Raw genomic sequence first — 6,402 nt, 5'->3', positions numbered from 1 at the left:
CTCTTCCCAATTTTATATTTCCACTTGAGATTTAGGGTATACACACATCAATTTTTCATGACTTTTACTTTTCAAATTTGATTTTTGACTGCATTCTTTAATTTGCAAGTCCTTGCTACAGCAATTTAGCAAATATTTATAGGTATATATGCAAAAATGTGTCATCATTTCATAATAATTTTTAAAATATATCTGAAGTGGTGCAGGTGGCTGCTCTTCTTAGGTGGCTACTTCTAACAAACAATGTTTGTGGTTTCTGCACTAATCTTCCTCACAATACCTCAACTGGATTTGCACTTCACAAAACTACATGTAAGGCATGAGACTATTATTAGCAAGTTCATATTAACACATATAATATTGTATAGATTTGGTATTTTATATGCTTGGCCTTTACCAAGTCACAAATCACTTTTACATGATATTTTCTTTAGGGATTTTTTTAAGGCCCTAAAACGATTTCTATGGGAGCATCTACTAAGCAAAATATGAGTGCTCATACAATATCGTATGAGCATTGCTGTATAAATCTGTTTTTACCAGCTTGCTATCCACATAAGAAATACCTCAGAAAGTAAAAACACAAAAAAAGGTGGACAGTTGGCTAGGTGTTTAAGAGTACTGGCTGCTCTTCCAGAGGACCAGGTTTCAACTACCAGGGTCTGCATGATACTCAACAACTGTCCATGACTTTAGTTCCAGGGCATCAGATGCCCTCTTCTGGATTTTGTGGACACTAGGCATGTACATTGTGCACAGACACAATAAATGCAGGCAAAACACACAATGGGAATCAATGAATATTTAAAAAAAATAAAATAGAGGGAGCAGCAGTTGTCTATGACATGGACTCTGTTACCCTTTCTTTGATCTCTTTCCTCTGGCAGGGCAGCCTTGCCAGGCCACAGAGGAAGAGGATCCAACCAGGCCTGATGAGGCTTGATAGTCTAGGGTCAGAAGGGGTGGATTCCTCTTTTCTGTGGTCTAAGAGAGAGGGATAGAAGGAAATGGAAAGGCGGGTGGGATCAGGGGGAGACAAGGGATATAGAGTGAAAAATTATAAAATATTTAAAAAGTGAGAAAAATAAAGAAATAAAAAAATAGAAATGGATTATTGCTGCTTCTGGCTGTAGGTGTTCTGGTCCATGACTGATGGAGTACACCCACTTTTGCCAGACCTCTCATGGCTTGTTAGATGGCAAGACAGGGAGTTTGTGAGGAGAAAAACCAACCATTCCAAGACCAGGAAACAAAGAACAAAGGGAAGAGATGCTCCCACAATCACTTTCAATAGTACACCTCCCATGCCTTAAAAGATTTTTATCCTGTACCCATGGGGTTTCAATTTTTGCATGAATGCATCTGTAAAAATGAACAGCAATTCTCTATTCTAAAAACAAACTTATTACTGAAAAGTATCCAAATTCGTCTACATACTGCAGCTCTACTCAAACCCTCCTAAAATCTATTCTCAATATAACAGCCAGAGAATGTTGCTTTGAGAAAAAAAATGACAATATAATAAAATACCACTTCCCACCTATTAAGGTGGCTATTAAAAAGACAGCTAAGAAGAGGAGTTGGGAAAATAAGAACAAATTGATGACAGGAATGGAAAATAACCAGCTATTAGAAGCAAGAACTAAGTGAGTCTTCAGAGATAAATGTAGAACTATCATATAAAACAGGAATCCCACTTTTAGGAATCCCACTTTAGCCTAAAAATTGAAATGAATGCTTAAACAAATGTTTGCCAACACATAATAAAAATAGGTAGTACATTGTGAACTATAGAACCAGTCAAAATTTCCACATGACAATTAGGTTGTGTACAGCCATGCCATCTATATGATATTCACGCATAAAAGGAGTGAAATCTTAGTACATACTCTAATGTGGATGGACTCTGAAATATGATGCTTAAAGACAAAAGTTGCATACAAAAGATCAGATGCTTAACAATTGTTGAATGACACAATGCAGTCAGTCAACAAATACAGATGAAAACAGATTGCTAATGGTGAATGCCAGTTGCTCTAGGAAAATGAAATGGAAAATGATGACTTATTTGAGACAGAGTACGCTTTTGATGTAATGAAAATATTTTAATCCTTGATACAGGTGAAATTGTTCAGCACCACACACCACTGACATAGTCACTTTAAAAGAATTAAGTTTGTATCTAGGGATTTCACCTCAATTCGTTATTAAAAAGGAAAATAGTGGTCCAAATCTCTTCTTTGTCAAATGTTACTAAAACTTTCTGTATCACTTGAGGTCAAAGATCAAATCTTACCCAAGTTCCACAATATGATCCCCTGTAACTTTGTGTTCTATTCTTAAGATTTTTTCATTTCACGCTGAACTGTTTGATGTTCTCTTAAGATTCAAGTTGGCTATCTTCTACTCCAGAAGACCTAGAGGTTATTACTTCCCTGTACCTCAATCTTGTCATTCTAGCACATCTTTGAGGATTCATAACATTTCCATATCTCCTGTGAGACTGTCCTCAATTATAACTTTTAAACAAAAACTTGCCATGACCAACATATTTCAACCAGGTATGTTGCAACTATACATTTGGCTTATTCATTTCTTCTCTTATTCTTCTCAAGCAATGCATGTCCATGCAGCACAATGGAACTTATGACTTTCATTGAGTAACTACTGCCAGGGAACAGAGTAACCCTGGTCCATGAGGACAAACGTTACTGTTCTATCTGCTGTTATCCCAGTGCCTAAGCCGGTACCTCACCCAAGGTAGATATTCTAGTCTAATGTTATTCAAGCTCTGTGTCCAAAGGACTGGACACAATAATAGGAAACATACTCAGAACTGAGTCACATGGGAAGGAAGTTAAATTTGGGCTGAAGGATTACAAAGTTGGCCACAGGGCAGCAGTAGTACTATATTGCAATGAGGATCAGAACCCTCCTGGAAGTTCAGAATTGTATGTTTATTCAGCTTTCCCAATGTTTCTGACTGTTGGAGCCCATTAAAAAACCACTTAATGCTTAATAAAGAACAGCTTCTGGTACCTTCAAATGAACCCCTTGTATTACATACTATGCTTTACAAAGAGGAAAATTCCATCATGCAGATAACTGGTATCCCATAAGTACACGCTTGTTTTTGTTGTTGTTTTGTTGTCTTTTTTTATTTTTGTTTTTATTTTTTCTAAGACATGGCTTCTCTCTTTATCCCTAACTGTCCAAGGTCTCACAATATACACCAGGCTGACCACAAAAGGCAGGGATCTGTCTGCCTCCCAAGTTTTGGGATTAAAGGTATGTACAACCGCCAGCAGGCTGCTACTGAGGACACTAGGATTTTTTGTTTGTTTGTTTGTTTGCTAAATTATTGAATATTTTAATCCTAAATGTCCATATATTTTCATTCTTTATGGACAATAAAGAAGTTATATGCCTGCAGTATTATTTAGTTTTAAGTATTTTTTCTGCCTCTATCAATCTTACTGTGTAATTTACAACTACAAAATTCTGGTGGTCACCATTAGAAATCATTCATCACACCTCTGAAGATCTGCTGTTTGATGGGTGGATAATCTAGGATGAGAGATCATTACATGACTACAGTTCATCAGAAGTCTTTCTGCGGTTCAGAAAGCAACTTCTAATGAAAGTTGCTTCTTCTCCAAAGCAACTGTTTTCTATGGAGTTATCTTCACATCTGTCTATACAGAAACATTTGATACACAAAGATTTGTTGAGAACTACTGACTGTCATTCTACCTCATTCAAAGTAGACCAAGAAGTGCCATGGCATAAATCACCGGCAGGACCTAAACTGTCTATCACCTGTTTTGAGAAGAATTGCAAAGGTTCATGGCAAAGACCCAAAATTTAGGAAGAAATGAAACACAGGGTCCACCAATTCAGCTGCCCACAGACCTCAACTTTATTTTGGAATATTTACAGAAATCAGAAATCAGACTTTAATGTTATACTGAATTGCATCCTCACTCATCTGAAAATTGTGGAAGATAAATTTATAGTTTTGTTTCCAGAGAATTATAAGTCATTGAACTAATAACCGAAATTAAACATAACCTACCCTCTTAACATCACCGGTTTTTTCTCTTGTCATGTAGCTTAACTAAGCTGTCTTGGTATTCTAAAATCATATTCATGTGAAAGAGACCAGAAACACTAGTATTCTGTCAAAAGTCATATAAAAATATATCCTTTTAGAAAACACACACACACACAGAGAAACAGCTTAAAACAGAAATTGATGAAGAACAGCAAAGTGATTTTATATCTTATAACATTTCTACTGTGAGGAAAATGGTGGTCCATGTTGACAGCAAAGGCAACTGATCAAAAGAAAATAACTGTCCCAGTAAACACTTGCCATGGAACACCCAACAACAGCAGTGCATGCCAATCATTCTCATCCCAAAGCCAAAACTCTACTGGACAAGAAGGGACACTGGACTCCTCTTCTACAGCAAGAGCACAGAGCAAACAGTGCCTGGTTGACGCTTGCTTTGAAAATCTGGGGTTTTCCTTGTGTAGTCCGGAAAGCTCTTGGCTTACGAAAAACTTGGTGTTTCTTATCACTGAGTTTCTAGCTGTGTAAGGAAAAAGAAAAGCTACATTTCTCTGTGTCCATTCTATACCTAAAAATCTGGTCATGAGTAGGAATATAAAATAAAATAATTGTTATTTTACATTTTGACAAGATAAATAAGACAAGTAACTCCTTGCAAACCAGATTAGCAGATAAACAAATAGAAGGAAGGAAGGGAGGGGACAAGGAAGTAAGGAAGAAAGGAAGGAAAGAAGAAAGAAAGGAAAGGGCAAGCTTTTGTAGCTACAGCACCTCTGACTATGAATCAAATGTATTATTGGACCGGTACTCTGTTCAAACAAAATAACCAGTAAAGGTCTACATGTGTTTGATTGATCTTCATTTTTATATGAACTTTTCCACGTTGCTGAATCATTTTCTGCCTAATTTTTATTTAAAGAAGAAAGAGTAGGAAAATGCATTTCTGTGGTTTATTTATTTAAAAAACATTAGGTGTCTAACGAAACTAATAAAGAGGGAACACTCTGGCTAAAATGCTCAATCTCCATCCTAAAAGGCAAGGAGGATAGACATCAGAAGAAAAAAACAGGAAACAAATTAGGAGCCTCCCACAGAGGGCCTCTGAAAGGCTCTGCCCTGCAGACTATCAAAGCAGATGTTGAGACATATGGCCAACTGTTGGGCAGAGTGCATGAAATCTTATGAAAGAAGTGGCAAATAGTAAGATCTGGAGAGGACAGGAGCTCCACAAGGAGAGCAACAGAACCAAAAAATCTGAACACAGGGGTCTTTTCTGAGACCCATACTCCAACCTAGTACCATCCATGAAGATAAACTAGAACCCCTGCACAGATGTAGCCCATGGCAGTTCAGTGTCCAAGTGGGTCCCATAGTAATGGGAAGAGGGACTGCCTCTGACATGAACTGATTGGCCTGCTCTTTGTTCACCTCCCCCTGAAGGGGGAGCAACCTTACCAGGCCACAGAAGACGACAATGCTGCCACTCCTGATGAGATCTGATAGATAGGATCAGAAGGAAGGAGACCTCCCCTATCAGTGGACTTGGGGAGGGGCATGCATCGAGAAGGGAGAGAGAAGGTGGGATTGGGAGGGGAGGAGGGAGGCGTTTATGGGGGGATACAAAGTGAATAAAGTGTAATCAATAAAAGTTTAAAAAAATTAGGTGTCAATAGGTCGTCAGATATATGTCTGGGTCATCAATTTGATTCTATAGATCAAAATGTCAGCTTTGTATGCCAATGCCATGCTGTTTTCTCTTACTATAGCTTTGCAGTACAACTTGAAATCGTGGATAGTTCTAACTCCTGCAGTTCTTTATCAGTCCAGATTGTTTTAGCAATCCTGTTTTTTTTTGTGTTTACATATGAAGCTGAAAAACTTTTTTCCCAAATTCATGAAGAATTACTTTGGAGTTTTGATAGGGATTGCATTGAATCTGTAGATTGTTTTTGGTAGGATGACCATTTTTATTATAGTAATCCTAGCTATCCATAAACATGGGAGATTTTTCTACCTACTGATATCTTCTTCAATTTCTTTCTCAGGGACTTGAGGTTTTTATCATACAAATCTTTCACTTCCTTTGTTAATGTTACCTCCAAAATTTAGTTTATTTGCTGCTATCAAACTGGATGGCTGCATGTAGGAGAATCCAAACAGATCCATACTTATCACACTGCACAAAACTTAACTCCAAATGGTTCAAAAACCCTCAACATAAAACCAAATATACTGAACCTGACAGAAAAAGAAAATGGGTATAGCCTTGAAATCACTGACACAAAAGACAACTGTTTTAACAGAACCCTGATATTTCAGGCACTAGT

The sequence above is a fragment of the Meriones unguiculatus genome, chromosome 5 (genome assembly GCF_030254825.1).
Source record: "Meriones unguiculatus strain TT.TT164.6M chromosome 5, Bangor_MerUng_6.1, whole genome shotgun sequence".
NCBI lineage: Eukaryota > Metazoa > Chordata > Mammalia > Rodentia > Muridae > Meriones > Meriones unguiculatus.
Note: the sequence above shows the minus strand (reverse complement) of the source record.